The sequence below is a fragment of the Cupressus sempervirens genome, chromosome 6, assembly GCF_028749045.1.
Source record: "Cupressus sempervirens isolate cs-2001-9-10 chromosome 6, ASM2874904v1, whole genome shotgun sequence".
Lineage (NCBI taxonomy): Eukaryota > Viridiplantae > Streptophyta > Pinopsida > Cupressales > Cupressaceae > Cupressus > Cupressus sempervirens.
Genome location: NC_143123.1, coordinates 308,303,245 through 308,325,097, shown reverse-complemented (window position 1 = coordinate 308,325,097; position 21,853 = coordinate 308,303,245). Strand labels below are relative to the sequence as shown.

At 34.1% G+C, this 21,853-nt stretch overlaps 1 pseudogene; it reads left to right on the top strand.

Annotated features, from left to right (window-relative positions):
- Positions 1–340: 340 nt before the first annotated feature.
- LOC149552430 (potassium channel KAT1 pseudogene) overlaps positions 341–21,853 on the top strand; it is a 37,222-nt pseudogene continuing 15,709 nt past the window's right edge.

Genomic DNA, 21,853 nt, shown 5'->3' with positions numbered 1-21,853 from the left:
CCTACAATAAGACAAAAAAAGAAAATTGATTAGTCACCAAAATCTTCAAAAAAAAGGAAAGGTTAACTATGGAAAATTTTTTAAAAACTTTTTTTGTTGTTTTTCCTATGTGTAAAAATGCTTAAAATGGTCTAAATCCTACAAAGTGTAGAAATAAATATTTTAAAACAGAAATGCAACATAAATAGGCGAAGACGATAGTCTATCAAGTGGAGATGCCAAACTACGGAGACGCTGAAATGCGAAGACGCTAGTATTCAGAGACGACAGGTCAGATTTGTGGCACAGAAAATAGGTGACAAGCAGAGATGTCGATTTGCACAGACACGGATTTTTGCAGATGACGATTTGGGTTGGCGGCGGTGAAGATGACAAAATAGGTTGCAGAGACGACAGAGTTGCTGGCAGAGATGCAGATCTGCAAAGACGAAAGTTGAGGATGCGTAGACGACAGTCTAGTGGCGGCACTGACAACAGAAAATTAGGTGGAGACACCAAGCTGTGGAGACGTCGATTTGATTGTGCAGACGACAAAGTAGCCGACGAAGACGATAGTTTGCAGGTGCAGACGCTAAACTGCGGAGACGACAATGCACGAAAAAAGTTGAAAAATGCAATTTTTTAAAATTTTTTGCTATTTTTGGATTTTTAGATGGTATTTCTTCTTCCTAAGTGCATTCTTTAACCTGCAAAAACAAGAAAAACACCTTACAACACACTCAAACAACAACAAACATTAGATGGTTAGAAAAAAAAACATATAGATGAAAATGGATGATTAAATGACCCATAGTGGGGTCCCACCGGACGTGCCAAAATGTATATGAGAAATATGTTAGCAAGTAATACTAATCTATTCAAAAATAAAAGCATTAACTAGCATATAAACCATAACATAAATGAGAGACTAAAGAGGAAATCCCAATTGGAAATGTGAGCCAAATGAATGGCCTCTCCCAATGGGATTTAGCTCCTTGCTTGGTAGATGGGTCTAAAGATTGGGATGTATGCTCAAGGTTCCCAAAAACTAGCTTCAATGGAGATGAAAAATGGCAAATTGGTAGCTTTGTGAGCTCTCAATTTGGCATCATAAGGGTATGGTTGATGGATTTTGGCTCTCAAAAGGGCATTATAACTTTAGCTCCAAGATTGTGATGAAATGGCTTGGGAGGGGATTCAATTTATAGGCTAAGGGCTTGAGAGATGGAGGGCTAAGATGGAAGGAAAGATGAAAGCTTAAGGAGGGCTAGGATGCACTCAAAAGGGAGCACATGGATTGTGCTTGTTTAGCACCAATCAGAGAGTGATACATGTCACAAGGTGAGTGGATGGAGGAAAGGGGAAGCATGAGTCAACAAAGGAGGCTCAAAGGATAATATCTTCATAAAGACCCTTCATTATGGCTTGTAAGAGCTTGTAAGAGTCTTTATGGCTTTTGTAAGAGCATTCATTGTTGGGTGGTTGGGATATTTTAGAGGGAGTTGAGATTGTTGACTTTCCTTGGCTTAAGAAAGTCTTAAGCCTGCTTAGGGAATGTGACAACATTAGGGGGTGGATTAGGCTTGGGTTTAGGATTAGATTAAGCTTGTTAGAGATTTGCAAGTGGATGGAATTCATGAGGGTGGGTGAGTTAGTGACCAAGCTTAGTTAGTATGGGTGGATGGGGTGGAGTAGGCTAAAAAGAGGGTTTAGGAATAAGTTAGGGGATTTTAGATTTGAGGGTTTTATTTATCAAATAGGTTTATTTAATAAATGGGGATTTTGGAATTAGATAGAAGAATAGGATTTAATTGATAAATAATAGGTTATTTGATTTATCAATTAGGACTATAGATGATTAATTAAATTAATCAGCTAGGGGATGGTAAATGATTAATTAAATAGGAATTTAATTAATGATGCCTTTAGAGATAACTAAATAGGATTACCAAAGCAATGTAATCAAATTTAGGTGTCTACAGTTTTAAGATTTCATATTTACTTTTCAAGCACACATGCATTTGGTTTCAAAAAATGAACCACACATGATAATCAGAGTGTCTTTTGTCATTGGTAGATAAAATCTCAATTTGGAATCAACAAGTGTTTGATATGTTTGTAGGAGTGTTTCTCAAGAAACATTTTTACAAGATCATTTGTCTTTTTAAAAATAGATCCATTTAATTAAGTGACATTTGAATAAAAAATTTGTTAGCAAGATCATTCACAACAACTTTAGGAGAACTTATAAAGAGATCTATCCTTTGAGAAATGTCCATCCCCACTAGAGAATGATGTCAAACTGATAATTCCTTGGCTGATATATATATAAAAAATGAGGTAATCTCTTGTATATCCCTCAAGATTAGGTGAAGTGTCTCAATGGTAGCCTAAGGTAGGTAGATATTCCTACAATTTTTGCATGGTCACCCATGCTCTTTAGTGATTCACACATGTATAATTGATTGAGAAGGCACACAAAATATTATAAAGAACCAATTATTGAAAGACACTCTTTTTATCCTTGGTAATTTATTCATAGTATAAGAGAATATAAGGTTTCTTTGAAGTTACCTAACATTTGTATTTTCCCTAGTATAAGCATAAGGCTACTTAGGCTTCATCTTGAAGAGTCATTGACCCCACAGAAAGGGGGCTTTTGTTTTCAATACCTTTAAAGTTCCTTCACGTGTAAGTTTTTCAATTGAATCTTGTATAAACTCAATACTTCGACTTAGAGGGAAATACCACACTAAAAATAGAAAGTATCATGAGAGCTCTATGTGGTAGGCCTACAAATACTATATTGCTACCAAATTCAGCTATAGGGATTGCATACGCTTAAAGTGTTTGTATTGTGATTGACCTCGTAAGAAACATTTATTGAAAATGTACACTATTGGTTCTATTTCAAATCCTTTTGCCAAAAGAAATCACTTGTTTATCTCCCTCAATGTTGCTTTATCCTTTGAGGGATTGTTTTTTCACTTGACCTATTTTAATCATAAATTTTTATCATCTACTAATAGGTTATTAGCAAGTTCATTCACAATAATTCTAGGTATAGGTCTAAAAGAAACTTGTCATCTAATTTATGTTATTATCTACTAATAGGTTATTAGCAAGTTCATTCACAATAACTCCAAGTATAGGTCTAAAAGAAACTTGTTATCCAACCTAAGTTAGGGTATACTTATCATAGTCACTACCTAAATTTGAAAGTTTTTTCACCAAAAAGAAGTCAAGTTGAGTCGCCATGACGGATAAGACCAAACCTAAGTTCAAAAAAGTTAAGCTTAAACCATCATTGGCATATAGAGAACTAGAAGAAGAACACAAAAAATCAACACCTAAACCAAGAATTGCAAAGGAACTCCAAATTGAGAAAGACAACATCGTAGTAGCCTTACAAACAAAGTGGGATGATAAAGTCTAGAACACAACCCTTAGGAGAGAAGTCAATCACGAGTTTATCGACTACATGAGCTACAATCATTATGATTAGATTCCATATTCTTCCTCATACACTTTGTAGTATTTCACCTTAGAGTTCTTATTAGAAGTTACCAAATAGGTCATCATCCATTAAGAATTATTAGATCCATAATATTTATAACATATTAAAATCCATGCTCAATCACATCTTGAATAAAATTCTCCACCATATCCTAGCCTTGGTATCATTGTCCTAGAAATCATCTATCCTAAATCATACATCCATCACATCATTATGACTACCCCTTTTACTAACACATACATCTAGGGTAGTTTATCTTGTAACTTGTGTCCCTCATCACCTTGTTCTATATGCTAGGCTCCACATTTGATTATCCCACATCTCTAAAAAGTTCACTAGTCTACCCTAGGTTGAGATATCCACCATCCTCTTGAAGCTTCCACACAGATAGAATCTCATCAACCTTTGATACCATAGTAATCCTTATGGTCATATGGGCATCATGACCTTAGAACTAAATCCTCTACCATCATCCTTTGAATCATCCCTATGTCTTATGTAGTATTGCATTGGTCACCATTTTTTTTTTTAGAAACTCATTGCATCATAAAATTTACGTCATCCCATCACCAATAAAATACCTTATATTTAATCTTAAAATCTACATCCACCTTCATATCATTCTTGTTCCTAAACCTAAGTGTAGTATATCTCATGCCACCAACCATATGTCTCAATCAAAACAAAAGGGAGAAAAGAGATATAGATCCTAATCCTAGTAGTTCTAGTCCATAGCTTGACCCTAAAATCTCCATTGTCATGCATGAACCGATACCTCAAAATCCAAGAGCAAGTACTAAAAACATCATAAGTTCACAACCTACAACATCTTCTATAAAGAAATTCATGGATCAACTTGGGAATGCAACATTTTTCAATACCATCATTGATAGGAATATATATTATCATGGATAATTTGTAAAGAGATAATGTTAGGGAATTTGACATTGGGAGAACACCACCACCCATCACTATTACAGATCCCACTCATCCTCCTTTTGGAATGCCAACATCATTGGGACCCATAGATCCTAATTAACCTCTTTATACTCCTAGTGGAGAACTCCAATAAATGACACAAAAATTTGTAGACCTAACTGTAAGATCTACCCAACTTAGTGCCCCCATCCCCCAAAAAAACCCATCTTCTATCACACTGTCACTGATCCATATAACATCACACCAAACTACCATGCTACAAGCCATAGCCATAAATATTCTCATTACCATTGATGTTCTTACCCAAAATGTATCCATACTATTAAACATTGTAGGGCCCACTATCCCCCAAACACTTGGCCAAAGTATCTCCACCCAACAAACCACATTTGCAGCCAACATCCTGCCTGCTAGCAAGACCACAATCCCATTTCAACAAGGCTCATAAATGCCATAATACTCCATATGTATGCCACCTATGGGTTCTGCAACTCAACTCATTCTACCATCTAGAACTACTACCATCCATTTGCAATCACCTAGGGCATGCTGACATCATTCCCACCTACACCATGGGTGTTAATAAAAAATGTATGTTTCTGACATACCTATTTTCACTCCCATAGTACCAACTCAACTGCAAACAATCCTCCATACACAACATCAACCACCACCACCACCACCACTACCCAGTTCACTTCTTCATATCACCAACTACTTGGACATGTTGTTTCAATATCCTATCAACATACTTGAGTAATTGATCTACATAGAGACATAACATAGATTTGACCTATGTGATCCTAGTGAAATCAATTGTTGTTGGGTTATTTTCCTCCTTGATAGCTCTCATGGTTATTATGTAGACTTTTACTAGAGTTTGTTTGTCTTGATCACCTTCCTCACACTACAATATGCTTGTGGGATTGATGATATTCACCTCTTTTATCATATTATAATGCATTTCCTTTATCTCTCTTTCAATCACTTGGACTCCAGCAATTGTAACTTTGAATATGGAGTTTCCCTATCCTATGTTCTTTTTGAGGATGTATAACATACATTCATCAACTAGTTTTAATGAATTCCTAGCTAGGAATTTGGACATTCCATACCTTTCAACCTCTGAAATCAGGGTGACCACAATAGCCAATTTTCTTTTATATGTTTGTGTATCCCCAAGCAATGCCTCTACATCATTGAACATGATATTGGACTCCTAAATAAACTTGCTCCCATCCTTGATTATTTCACTAATATAGTCATCCATTGCTACAACTAGCATTTTACCCCTTTGAATCTATCTTACTATCAAGAGAATTAGGGTCAAAGGCCTCTAGTGCTTGAACCAAGGGAAAGAGTCCAAAATTATTGAATGAGTCAATATATTATTCCATAGCTACAATAATTTTCTTTAGCTCCTTATTATCTCAGTTGTCCTTCTAAGATTGTGTCAACATGTGTTATGTAGAGTGTTCAAACAAGTGGTTCTTAGCATCCTTGTCGAACTCCTAGATACACTGTAGTCATTTCAAAGTTATTAACATCTAATTCTAGGGTTCCTTATTTAGGTTTCTAGGTAGTAACCTCTATAGTCACCCTACTAGCCTTTGAATCTATCACCAATCTTTTAGATTTCTTTGTCTTCTTGGGTTTAGGGGTTTTTACCTTAGATTTAATCACCATGACTAAGATGGGTATAGAGACTAGTACCAAGCCATGTTTCTTTCTCATAAAGTTTTTTATCCATTGTGGTAAAGAACTAGATTTAGTCTTCTCCTTAACAAGCTTCACATGGGTAATCATAGTATCTAGCACTAGGGAAACATTGTTATCTTAACTCAATTGCTCAGTGTCCATAGAGAGAGAACTCAGTTCTTTCTCTTTGTCCAAATCTATGCAGTTTGTCTCTTGAGTAGTCATGTTGCTGCATTTTTGGGACCTAGTTTTGGACTTATATGGAATAATGAACTATGATAGGTTCAATATCTTATTCATCAAGACCATCCTTCTTTCTTTGGAAGTGGTCTCTACCTGCATCATCAATTGAGATAGATGTGATAGATATACTAACAAGGGAAGGTAGGGTACTTTTTTTAGATGGTTTAGGTTGAAACATATGTGCCCTTTCTAAAATTTTATGTTTTAACAAATTATCAGTCTATCTGATAATGCCTCTAGTCCTCTAATGAGTGTTATCTTCCTCTTCTTTGGTCTAGTGTACTATAGGTAATGTTGACACTTCTTATGAGTTTTGATACTCTGGTTCAATGATATTGAAACCATCATCCTCTATCCCTTATATATTAATTTTTAGTTGCAAAGTGGTAATTTGAGACAATTGTAATCTAGAGTAATCCCTTCTATTGACCGCTTTCTCATCTAGGAATCCTTCCCAAAAATATTCTAGATGGAGAATTGGTACTGTCTAATCCTCCAAATCTAGGGCTCATCTAGAGAAACCTTTATTGTCAAAACCATTTATGTCATATTAATACTTGAGATCAAAATTGCATAGATCGCAACCTATATTGGTCACATCCTTCATAGATTTGCACATAAGACAATCCAACTTAATGGGGAACATTATCTCCCATTTCTCTTTGGGAAGAAACCTCCTAACCACTAGGGAGAGTTGTCTATATATCTCTACCAACAAAAAATAATTTAGTCCATGCCTCAAAAAATTTACTGATTCATTTTTGAGACCACCAATTCAAATGTATGTGAACTAAGGAATTGGATGTAAAAGTTTTCATATACTTGAATTAAGTTCTAGGCTTCTGGAGACATACTTCTTTATGATTTTTTGGCCAATTAAAAATACAAAGTTCCCATAAATACATTTTATACTCTCCTATAGTTCTCAATAACCCCATTTCTTTGCAACATGGAGCAATACCTTATAGATAGACATATCATTATTCCAAGGTTCAATGGGAATTTTGGTCAAATTTGGGTACATGCTATGCGGTACATCAGATAGGAAGATATATTAAAATATTTATTCACCATTTGGGAAAATTTGAGTTTTTCTCTCAATGTACCTACTATAAGTTCCCCTTGTCCATGTATTGTTTACCCTCAATGATGATTTCAATGTAAAAATACATCTAATTTGCAAACAAAAAGGCTTTAGGGGAACACCAACAAATTATGAATGTAAAACTTCACATGATCTTTATTAAGGATTTTAGGAAGACCAAAACCTCCCTTATGGAATTTCTTAGTCCAATTTCTTGCAATGACATTGATTTTTTTCAACACATTTGTTGAACTTAGCCAGGAATTGAGTAGGAGTAAACTTTGAGAAAGGATGTTATGTGATTTTCAACATAGAAATTTTAGTTTCTCTATTGATAGGAATTAAAACTTCACCATCATTTTTATTGATACATATAGCCTTAATATCATAGTGGTTTATATATTCTTGAATTAGTTCTGGGTACATGATTGTAGGCAAAAAAGTTGTAGCTTGTAACAAACCACTTGACATGATTTCAAGGGTAAAAATCTTGGCTATTTGGTTGGACATCCTATCATTAATTCTTTCCATATCTCCCCTTTTAAATACATATATCTTATAACAAGACTTTCACAATTCAGACTTGTAACATTACCAAAGCAATGTAGTGTAAACCCCATGAATCTTCTTTTAAATAGACGGTAACCATTCAAGATTATCAAAAAGAAATATTAGAAACACACATGAAGAAAGGTTATTATTATTTACCTTTCATACCTAGTCACTCTAAACATCTCCTTGTACTCCTTTATTTTACTTCCATAATTCATTATTAAAGAAAAATATTACCAGTCCTCATCATTATATATCTCTCATAAATTGGCACATAAAATTAAACATATCTCAATGTTTAATTATATAAAGATTTCCATGTGATAAAGGATATTGCTTTGAAATTCATACAACAATGTTAATTAATACTTGTCATTTCCCACACTCGACCTTTTGTTTCATTATTACCACATTCGTGTCAACTCCCCTTTTCTTTTTTCATGCCACAAAAAAAAAAAGATCTTTCCCAAGCCTTAATAATTAATGATTTTTGTACAATAATTCAATCAACTTATCCCCTCTTAATCATGTTGATAAATCATGTTGTAATAATTGGAAAACTTGGTGAACCCTTCTAAATTAATTTGAACTGAGTGCAAAGAGGTTCCATGAGATACAAATTTTTTGATATCATTTAGACATGGGGCCTGCCTTTGAGCATCTTAAAAACTTCCTTGAACCTCATTGAACCTATCCAAACTTTTTTAAACTTTGTACAAAGTGGTTCAAACATCCCACAATGGTTCAAGATATTTAGCTTTTAGAATAATGATCACCTAAGTACATGACACATACAAGAAAAATGTAGCTAAGGAAACTGTAAGAATTTGTCTAAGGCAAATAATAAAAATGCCAAGATCAAGAAGCTTAATTGATAGAAAAATAGAGACAAATGAAATGATCAAATTAATGATTCAATATTGATCAAATGATAATAGGTAATTAGATCTAGATAAGCAAATAATGAGATACAATACATGTAGATGTGCTTGAATATATAGGCAATGCAAGATGATTGAGAGTTATGTAAGTGATAAGTATCACAACTAAGCACATGTACACCAAAGGTGGATTATCCTCCATTATGCATGAAAGTACATACACCAATGAGAGGATAAGAACACAAAGGTGTATCACACAAAGAGAGGTGCAAGACAACATGTGCTCAAATAAAGTGCAAACTCCTAAGTTTCTACATGACAACTAATATACAAATGTATTATCCTAAGTAAGCTTAAGTAAAGTGTAATTAGTAATATTTAATCACACCAACACCCCCTCTTGAATGAAACTTAAGTGAATGCACCTAAGCTTACAAAAGCTAGATGAAAATCCATAATGGGTCTTGAATACTAGGCCATGTTAGGTACCCATGTACCAACTACAAGTGCAAAATATATGCAATGCACTCTCTCATAAAGTGGAGAAAGAGGGAAAACCACATGGGAAAAAGCCTCCCCCAAAAAGAGAGATGAAAAGAAAAAGTAAGATGCATGAATAGATGGAGTAATCAAGACCCCCCTGCCCCCCCCTCCATTATGACATACATCATGCATATACAATATATAATCTCCATATAGGAGAGAAGTGGAAGACATACCAAATATATTCTCCTCAATGGAGAGTGTACATCGGTAGTAGATTTTCTAGGATCAATTTAGAGACTACTCCATGAGTGTAGAACAAAATTCCTCCCTTTAGGAAGAAATAAAATGAAAGGTGCATCAATGAAGCCTCCCCCATCTGTAGGAAGAAACTTCAAAATGTATGAATCTTTGAAACATGCTCAAGTGTCCCCATGTCAATATTGAAAAATGCCTCCTCCAAATCACGTGTAGCATGCCACACCATTGAAAAAGAAAAATTAGGATCAACTAAGGATGAATTTAGAACATGAATCAAAGACTCAAGTGTCTTCTCTGAAGAGAAAGTGACCTCCTCCAACTGCTATATCAAAGTATCTACCATCATCTTAACCTTGAAAGACAAATCAAGTAGAGAATGAAGATGAGGGTCAACATGCTCCCTTGTAACAACTAAATAAGGATCATCTTCAAAAAAGAGAAGATGAATATCATCAATAGTGTCTTCAGGACTCCACAAACAAACTTGAAATGTCTGTCAAGTAGTCATCCCATGGAACTAAGTCTGGAAGAAAATGAGTATCTTGTTGCACTGAATCACCTAAATCCATATATTTGTGAGTGCAAGCATCATCATGAACAAAAATAGATGAAATATCAATCGTAGGAGAAGAAATAGATGGCTCAAGAACCTGATCACATGTGAGAATACCCAAGTAACTAAAATTCTCATGAATGTCTGAATCATCAGTGGAAATGTGATCAAAATCTACTAAAGAATCAATTTCATCATCATGAGAAAATTATGAAAAGTAGTATAGCTGATATGCATGATCAAATACCCTTTTAGTAAGAATATCTCTAGTCTCCATGTCTCTGATAAACACTAAATTAGGTTTGAATTCCATAGTTCTCCTTATATCCTCATAAGTGATTTGATAGATGAAAAGATGATTATGACTTAGGTGAGGTACACACAATATAGCTTTGAAGTATCTCTCTCGAGAATAAATATTTCATTTCCCAATCATATTCATGTAAGTATGGTTGCCTATCAAGATAGGTGGAATATGACAAGGATGAAATGATGAAAACATAGACTATGAAGATGCCATATGATGATAAGACCTTGTATCTAGAAGCCATCTCCCTAAATTTTGACTTGAAGTAGCTACTAAGGCTTTAATTTTTCCCATGTGATCCTTTCCTTTATCAAAATTTGAATGTGATGAATAAGGTGAAGTAGTCATTCTTGAAGGTAGGCTTATTTGATTCTTCTTAAGGAGATTCTTGAGCTCATCTATGTCCTTCTCTCAACAATGATGTTCTTCATGTCCATTCTTCTTGAAATATGCACAAGTAAGTAACTCCTTCTTGGATGATTTTCCTTTACTATTGGACTTTTCTCATGGTGAGGAGGTTGAGTGTTATTTCTTTTGTTCTGACTTTTTTTGCCATGGTTTCTAATTCTTGTTAGACCCTTTTCCTTGGTCCCCTTTACTAGCCACCAATGCTTTCGACTTTGAAAACTAGTTGAAAATCCACATTCTCATCAAGTTTGACTATTCTACCATAAAAATCTCCATAAAGGCATGGTGTATGAGGAACCTAAGGTCACCTTATGAGTGTTGAGGCTAGAAACAAATGGTGCATACTTTAGAGGAATTTTTGTTACCAAATTATGGATTAACTTTCATCCTCTATGGTAATTACACAATCCTTAACCATTGACCTTAGCTCATGAGCCTTGGTGATGTAGTCTTGAATTGTTGCAAATCCTTAGGATATAATCTCATGAGTTTTTCATCAAGTTCAAAATCCCTAGCTTTGTCTACTTTTTCATACAAGCTAGAAAACTTATCCCATGATTCCTTGAATATTTTAATATGATCAATATGGAAGATAAGATCATCATGTACATACTTCCTCGAAGTATCAATAGAAACATTATTGTTATAAATCTACTATTTAGTTTATCAGGATCATCTGGGGCAACCATGACTCCATCAATATAACCAATTGGACATTTTTTCCATCATTTTACTCCATGCTCTAATTTTCCATGTAGCATAATTATGTGGAGTTAAAAATGGAAATCTAGGAGAACCCATGATGAAAAAAGAAAAAAAAAAGAGAAAGAGAAGAACAATCACTCAAGACAACCCCCCAAACAATCAAAGAACCTCCCCAAAATGGATGATTTTGACACTTTATACTTAGTGCATTTACAATAATCACTTGTCAAGATGGACCAAAGTGGACTTTTGATTTTGATGGTTACAACAAAAAATTTGAAGGTAGAGCAGACTCAAGAAGATAAAACACTAGATCTCTCAAGGATCTAATCAACGACAAGTGCCAAAATAGGCCAAAAGAGACCAAATTTTGAAAGGACAATGTCCACTCAAAACTACTCCAAAATGATACCAAATCTAAAAATTAGATGATAGATCATGCACTTTCATAAAATGACACCTAAAAATGTTTCCAACTGACTGAACGGAGCCTTGAAAGTTGCAAAAACTAGGATTATGAAGGTACAATCACCAAAGTCTATCAATTTTGCAAAATATGTCCACCAAATCCAAAAAAAAAATTTACCTCAAACATTTAGGAAATTTAGCTCAAAATTAAAAATAATAGAGCTGAATTTAGAGTCTAGATGAATGAGTTACAACCTCACAAAGTTGCACTACAAAATTAAAAAACTCGTATGAAGAGGGGTACATAAATTAAAATAGCAATGATATCAATAGAGATTTCATCTTAAAGTTGATGGTAAAATGACCATGACTGAAAAAAAAATGCTCATTTTGACACCTCAATGGCTATCAAATTAAATCCATAGAAATGTTGATGCAAGAATTACTCTAAAATTGATGTTATTGTGAACTTCAAAGCAAAAAATGTGAATAACCCAATAGAAATCTAGTGGGCATCAAATTTAATAGCCTGCAAACTATGCAAAATTCTTTTTTTTTTGAAAATATACCAATTTTGCCTAGGTGTATGTGAATTGTTTAGACTATGAAAAAGTCACAAAGGGCTTGGGCCCAAGACAATGTGAATGTGCAATTGTTGAACTCTAAATTCCCTACCTCATGTAGAATGTGATGTTATTGTGATGCCAATAATTGAAGCTTTGTCTAATGATAATACAATGCTATCCACTATCTAAAGGAATGTCCCAATTTGGTGATGTGAAAAATCTAGATGAGCTTGGGAAATGTACTAGCGCTAGATTGACTATGTGAACCAAAAAAAAAGAAGCTCATAGATTAGGCTTCAAGAAAAATTGTTCCAAGCTCTCATGTTGAGAATGCAAGTTGTGGGTGGGCGGGAATACCATATACTGGATCAGGGTATGATGGAAATGACTTTCTTCCCCAACGAACAAAATTTTGTCATAGATATATTAAATGATATGAACCTCATGATAGTCCTTCATTGATAATCACTCCAATTTTGCAAATCAAGCTTTCAAGTCTGATTCACAATTATTATTTTTGCTTCAACTTTGAATTTCAGCTAATATAGGCAAATTTATTAAAATGACCATCCATACGTAATTGTGAGGTAATATCTTGCTCTAAATGCTCCTAATAACTACTAATACTCTCAATCTAAATTATGGTCCTCCAAAATATGAGATAAATAATCCTCTCCAATAGCTAACCGATGAACACTGAGCGCTCCTTTGGTTCCGATACCATATAAGTGATAAGCACCATAACTAAGCACATGTATAGAAAAGGTGGATTATCCTCCATTATGAAAAATTACATGAACCAATGAGAGGATAAGAACACAAAGGTGTATCACACAAAGAGAGGTGTGAGATAACATGTTCTCAAATAAAGTGCAAACTCCTATTTGTCTTACATTACAACTAATATGAAAATGCATTATCCTAGGTAAGTGTAAGTAAAGTGTAATTAGTAATATTTAATTACACCAACAAAAATAATAAGAAAAGAAAGGGGGAGACATCTAATTTAACTAATTAGAAGGTATCTAAATTTAGAATGAAATTAAGAAATCACAAGCAGGGAGAAACCTCCAACAACAAAAAAATGACAACTCTAAAATTGAAACTAACACTGTGCTATTATATATATCATGAGAAAAGTGGAGTGGTAATAGTATCATGTAACTGCTGATTCATTGGGATCTTATACTTATGTATTTTTGACAAGTGCATATCCACCTTGGCTTTTTCATTTTCTTCCATAAGTGACATGTTGAGGATGACAAGGATTGTTTCCTAAGATCGTGGACATCTTGGCTGTTATTGTAGGTGTCTTTTTAGAACATGAGAACATGTTTTGGGATCTATATAGTTTCATGGATGGGAATGATGTTGTATTTTTCATCAAGTTACTCTTAGCATTACAAATTTTGACATTTCCAGTGACTCCTAGAAGGTCTTTGTCAAGTGTGAGACTGTTGGGAGTAAGGTCCCTCAATAGAATAATAGATATCCATGAATATGATAGTATAGTTGAGGATCCCATTCCTAAAATTCCTTCAATACTAGAATTAAAGTGTTTCTACTATGAACTAATATCACTCTCATAGTGATGATTATTTGGAAAGCTAGTACTATTGTAAATTAAATTATATCTACAATGATAGAAGACCCATTTCAATCAATTACTATATTATCACCCTATGATCCTATGCAATTAAGTCTACTTAATGTCATGTCCTTTATTTGAAACCCTAATGACAATATCCCAGGTTCTTAATATAGAATATAACAATAAATAATATCAATATCAAAATAAATAAATAAACATTAATTATAATATAATATATAGTTACAAGACAACAATACAAATCAATCAATAGTTAAGCTTATTAAATAAAATAGTTAATTGTATACACAACAATTATATCACCTATCAAATAATTACTCATAACCAATCAACCAAATGTTAAAGAATGTGTTCTTTAGGAAGAGACATGAATATTGAAAGAGTTTTTTTTTTGAGGTTCATGCATAATGGGATCGAAGTCATTCATTTTATCACCATGGGATAGAAAATAAACATAAGGATGAAAGATTATTAAGGAGAAAAACTACTAAATAGAATGCATTGATATACTATTTTCTTGTGGTTTACTATGAGTGTGGGATATGCACAAAATATATTTTTAAAATATTAATGGTATTTACAACCCGTGATCCACATATCCCACCATAAATATACAATATACACAAAAAAAAGGTTTGTTGAAAAGGTTTCATAAAACCCCAAACAAATGCAATTAGTTACGACCATCCATCAAAACTTTAAGGATATATGCACAAAAATGTACACTTCTCTAAGTCTTTTCATCCAAGGTATCTCATGGATTGAGAGCCTCAAATGACAACTTAGAGCTCCCTAGTCATGACATACAAAGGATGAAAATGAAGTGTTGTGGCTCTCAAATGATCTTAGATATGCAGCCCCTTGCAAGGTGCACCATGAAATGGGAGATTGAAAGACAAGAGAAATGGTGCTAGTGTCCAAGAACCTACAGGAAATTAAATGAAAAATTAACTAAGCTAAGAGAATGTAGGATGCAAAGCTAAACTCACAAGAATGAAGTGTTACAATCCCCTATTTAAGCTAGATTATCTATTCTAATGCATGAAAAGGAAAGCTACACTATGTGCCATTATGCTAAAATAAAAATGATGATGAAGTAGTGCAAGAATGCCACAATCTCTCATAAGCTAAAAAGGGTACCTAAGATTCCTACATCATAATGCTAGTATAAAACATAAGTATTTTTAGATGAGGAGAGATCTCTCCCTTTTAAAGAAAAATGGATGATGGAGATCATGAGGCAAGAGGGGTCTAATCAAGGATGGAGAATGAAATTTGATTGATCCATGTGCACATGCATTTCCACCAATCATAATCAAGAGTTGACTTTTGTGCTCCATGTGAGACAAAAAGGCCTTTTATTTTATTTTTAAAGTGGGAATAATATTTTATGTATGCTCAACTTAGGATAAGTAGGGAGTGGGGTCTTTTGTTTAATAAAAGGGGGACAAGTTCCTTTTAGTTAAATAATAACTTAGTATATAGTGCTCAAACTATAGGTTAAAATTAAATAAATTATAAAATGAGAATTTGATCAAAGATAAGTGATTAATAAATTATGCAAAAATTGCTCGAAAGGGGAATAATAGTCTAGAGGACTATTTTTGGGTGATTACATTTTCCCCTCTTTGACTAATGTGTGATAAATATAGTAACACATATCTAGGAGCACATTACATCAAAGAATGAAGAAGACAAGCAAGAAAATAGAGAGATCTAACTCCAAAGAATGAAGTGTAGAGAGATAGCAGATCTTGAATGCATAGTCTATTAGTGGAAATACTAAACACTAGGGGGGAGAGAGAGAGACAATATCAGAACCCAAGACGAGTACTAATATGCCAAGCAAAGAAAATAGATAGATCAAGATAAAATGGAAAGGTCAAGCACGTGCTCTTAAGAAGTGGATAGCCATAACAATGTGTAGCAATGATAGAGTATTCCCGCTCCCTCAAGATAAAAATTGAAGTGGGATAAGGGATATGTAGAAATGAGATAAATAATTTCAAATAGAGATAAAGTAAGGTCCATGATGACATATAAGTGATTAAGACCAAAGAGAGACCACCAAATAGTGAATATATGCCCCAATTTGACTAAGTTTGACCAAGAAAGATAAAGCATTAGAATTAGGTCAAAGCAAGAAGAAAGGAAAAATGAAGTGAAAGGAAATGAATAAGAAGAGTGGAAGAGAGAAGAAATGGTGAAGGAATGAAGAAATGATGATGCCCCAGCGAGATTCAAAGATTAGGCCTCAAAGGGTTAGCCAATTGTGCAGAAGAAGAAATAATTTTTAAAAATGATTTTAACCATCAAGATGAATTTAGATTTAGATTTTGATCCCAAAAACGGATCCAAGACATTCAAATTAGCCAAGGGTGCAATTTTTGCACAAATTCGAGGAGTTCAAAAATTAGATCAAAATTGAGTCAAAATGTATAAAAGGGGTCCAAGGTGTAATTTTCAAATCATTTCTCTTATTTAATTTTTGATATTTTAGAGCTTTAGAGAGAGAATACAGTGGCGCAACAAGGAGTTCAAACCCACTAAGACCATTTTGAGTGCAGTTGGTTACACAACTAATCTCCACCTTACTGAGCATAGATAAATTTTTGTCATTTTGAGAATTTTAAGTCATTTTATGAGAATTTTAGCACATTTTTCTAGGGCTAGATAGGGTTTTGAAAAAAAATTGTGCATTACTTTATAAAGTATCACACTATAGTTATGGAAACTATTGTGCAATACTTCTGCCATGCAAATAGTATCGCACACAGTTTAGAGAGTATTGTATGGACCCTGCCCATTTGTTGCATGATAGCGTACAAAGTATCGCACAACAAGATTGTATCACATGACTATAGAGAAAAGTATCACATGATACTTGGTTAGAAAATTCATAGTTTTTATGCAATTTTGATGTTGTCTATCATTTTTGTGTGCTATTTTCTTGCTTGACCAATTAAGTTATGATGTTTTTAGTATCAACTTCATTCTCATCTAACAATTACTAACATTTTATGCATGTTTTGGTTATATAGGTGGTGTTCCCAACCCTTAATATTAGGGCACTAGTGGTAGTTGATTTGAGACTTGTACCACATCTAGATGATGTTGATAGAGGGAGACTAGAGACCATAAGGTTTGGATTATTGCTATGGATGCCTCATATTGGAGCTAACCATGTCCTTCTTACAACATTAGTAGAATAGTGACACGGTTAGCATAACACCTTTCACTTGCTCACTAGAGAGGCCACAATCAAACTGGAGGATGTGTATCACATTCTTTGTGTGCCATGTTATGGAGACTCAGTCAGTGTGATGAGCATGTCCATTAGTTATAGTTTATGTAGTATCTCTTGATGTGAATGTTGATTCAAGCTTATGTGTTAAATATTTATTACGACCAGAACTTAGATGATAGTAGAGTTGCACTATACACATTATTATAGGATGCCACTATCTTGGATAGACACATTGGATGGAAGCGATTGATCATGGATTAGGATGATAAATATCCAGTGGAGTGCATAGTATGCTCTCTTATAGTGCAAGCCTTGATCATAGACATGAGCTAGAGGGGCTTCCCTTATAGATGGGGTAGATTGGTGATGGATATGGTGCAGAGGTTGAGATAGATGACATAGGGTCCCACCATCTTAGCCAACATGTACCATGAGTTGCACAATGTTTTCTACTGAGAGGGGAGGACATCAACATGCGAAGCGATTCTAACACAAGTGTGGGCTTGGGATCACATTGTAGTGATTTGACTGAGGTGCAACCAAGAGAGAGGAGGTACATATACATTTACAAATAATCTAGGTTTATATCTCAACCACATAGTGGAGATGTGACCTACTACCAACGAGTACTTGATGAACTAGTGATATTTGAGTAGAGGCCCTATGTGGGTTATGAGGGGTGGCAAGAGGCTTAAGATAAGTTGGATTACATAGTTTGGAGTCGATGGCTAGTGGGTTGACATGTAGGGATAGTAGAACACTTTGTTATCAGCTGTGTATGGAGGTAGTTTGGATGGAGATAACAAGTGCCTACTAAGACCACCATGTATGCATAGGTATAGGAGGATGAGGATAGGGGTTGGATGCCCATGCTGGACTATATAGCATGTTTGTAGGAGACACAAGGGTTATAGAGGTAGGCTTGAGATGACTTCCTCACACAGAAAAATGAAAAAGTTTTGCCAAATTATATGCATGGGAGATGAGATGACACCCATTTCCTTGGTTCAAAGTTCTAGATGCACTCCTAGGTGATGATAGTAGGGGAGGTGATGATGGAGATGGGGGAGAGGGAGGGGATGGAGGAGATAGAGGGGGAGGAGGGAGAGGGAGACACAAACCTATTGGCTCTAGGGGTCCATCCGGTAGTTGGACTAGGTCAAGGAGTAGAGTACAGAGAGAAAGGAGAAAGAGGCAGAGACAATAGAGGAGGAGAGTTTGGTCAAATGACCTTGGGTTGAGAGGAGGCAAGATATGAGAAATGAGTAGAGAGAGGAGCTATTTGCACTGGTTGGGAGAGAAAATCCTAAGGATTAGATGATTAGAGTGCTAGAGGCTGAGCTATAGAATACATAGGTTACTATTGTTATGCAAGACCAACACGTGATAAATGAGCGGGCTTGAAGTGAGGAGTTGAGGTGAGAGACAGATAAAACTAGGTGAGAATCATAGCACCATGGAGTGAGTGAAACCTATTACTATGTAGTGTATAGAGCGGTGGTGGCTCTAGGATAGGGATTAATTAACTACTCCAAGAGAGATGGGAGGTTAGAGGGAGTGATACAGTTGCTAGACAGGGCATAGGCACCTCCTCCACAACCACATATGACATAAGAGGGAGAGAGTCAATCCTAGGTCTAGGTCTAGGTTTTTGAAGTCCTTGTGACATTTTGATGTATCATTTTGAGAGACATTGTCTAGATTTTGATCTCACATTGTATTCATACTAAATCATATGATATATATGAGATATTGGAATCAGTTATTCACTATGTATTTGTCCCTTTCTTGCTCATCTGATGATGTTTCTATTTAAACACTCAAATTTATGTTTCATGTGATGTTGATATGTATGCTCATGTTTATGTTTATGCTCATAGATGTATGGATGTATCTCTCTTATAGATGTTTGTCTCTGATATTATGATACAGACTCATGATTTGAAAATTTAGCACCTAGATAAAGTAGATATGATGATGAGATTAACCCCTTGTAATGACAAGAATTAAAGAAGCATTAAGTTGATAAGACTGATGTAACACCCCACCAAGGGACCCAAAACAAACCAACCTAAATTTTCACTAAGTTTGCCAAGTTTTTTTCTTTTTGAATGATAATATATAACAATAATTATAAAATAGCAGAAGCAATAGCATACATTCATATATAAGCAACACATAAATAGGTTACACCTCTTAAGGATCCCATGATGTTGAATCACATTAAGTTTAATTAATACTAAAACCAATATATCACAAATGTAGATTAAAGCATATTTACAAGTACAAATCCATATAAATAATATACAATTATCTTAAATGCCACTTGGAAATAATTAGAATGCAGGATCATCCATTGTACAAGTTACAAGGTATGGAAGGCTGAAAGAATATACATCATAAAAATAGATTACATAATCTTGTAAGATCTATGAAATCAAATACAATACTATACAATACAACCATCCATCACAGTACATAAAAATAGAATGAAAGAGAGTACAGAATAGGGAACTCCAGCCACGACATCAAACTGTCAAATCTCAATAGTAAAAGTAAAAAGCACTACCACCTTAACTCATGAAATCCAAAAAGGTCCACTCCCACCATGCTAAGGAGACAGTCTCAAGTCCCAAACTAGATATCAAACTCCAAGGTCAGAACCAACATCTAGGTCAAGGAAAACCTGAAAGCAATCTAACTCAAAGGTGCCAAGATATAAAGGACATCTAAACCCAGAGGCAATAATGACAAGTAGGAAATCTACTATGTAAGTGGGAAAGTGTCATCACATGAGCCAACTATAAGGTTACCCAATCAATCTTTTAATACTCTGGCCCCCTAGTGTCTCTATGTGGCATCAGTATCCTTTTGTATAGATAAGGCATACTAACAAAGAAAGGTCACATCCAAGCATCCTCCATACTCCCATCCTAGCCTATACTAGCACTAGAGGCTTGGGAAAGGAAAAATAATGACTCTTATTAATTCATTTTACTCTCATTTAATGTAGTGTTATCACTTATTAAAACAACCTACAGTGGGTTACCCATCAGCATCTTTAAGACCTCAACCTCCATTGCAAACCACTTGCCAACATGACATACAAATAATCTACCCTAAGCTTAGTAAAATTAGTAGGTCTTATATGACCATAAATCACTCATCAGTTCTTAAATAAGAAACTCAAAAAATATTGAAAACATTACTGATCATAATCACAAATTTCACCAATTCGATCATCCTAACGAGACTGATCCAAAATCAAGTACACATATACAAAATCATTACATCACATGACATCGCCAAAATAATAACTCAATATCACCTCAGTCCTATACAAGAAATTGAGAAGCAATCCAAAGATAATTGATCAAAGACTCAAAGGTTATATCAGGAAAGATACACCATTCACCTTAGTTCTACACAAGAGAAATTGAAAGCAATAACAAAACATCTGATGAACTCTACATAGAGCACACATGACACATCACCATGGTTGGGTATAGAAGATCAAAACCAAAATAAGCCATAACATCATCACACAACAAAACTCCCAAGCCTCTGGTAAACATTCTGATTTGTTCAAAGAACTAAGTCAACCCCAAAACCCAACACACAAGAAAACATTAAACTGACAGTGTAGTTTCATAGTTTTGGTTTATAGTAAGGTTCATGTTTACATTTCATTGTAAGTTTTTGTTTTGATAAAGTTTATAATTACCCGTATAAAAGGATCCATATTCACTTTTAAATTTGAACGCACAACTACTGCTAGCTCATAAAATAATACTACCTCTATTAATCATTATAAAATAATTTAAATAATAATAATTAGATTATTAAAACAATAATTATTGATTTATTATTAATAAACATAATCACTAATTAATAATATAATAAAAATTAATCTAAATTCATTAAATAACATTTAATATTATTTTAATTAATTAATACTAATTAAAAAATTATATTAATTAGTAATAAAAACTATATTAAAAAAATTATTTAATTTAATTTAATAAAATAATTTTTAAAAAATTATAAATAAATAAAAACATTTAAAAACATTTCTAAAGGCTCGCCCGCTTGCCTAAACATAGGCCATTGTAGCAAGCCCTACTATAGTTGTAGCAAGTCTTACATCAACAGTACCTACTGCTATCGTAGCGGGACTGCTGTGGCAATCCTTATGTGCCACCAGGGATAAGACGGGGAGGGAAGGTGGGATGTGGTGGCCTACCTCCGTCCAAAATACATTTAATATTTTTTTATTAAATTTTTTTATGAAAACAAATTACCAAATTTTCCCCCTCCAATAAATTGTAATTTATAATTTATAATTATAATTTTATATTTAATAATATAATTATACAGTAATTACAAATTACTATGTAATTACATTATATATAT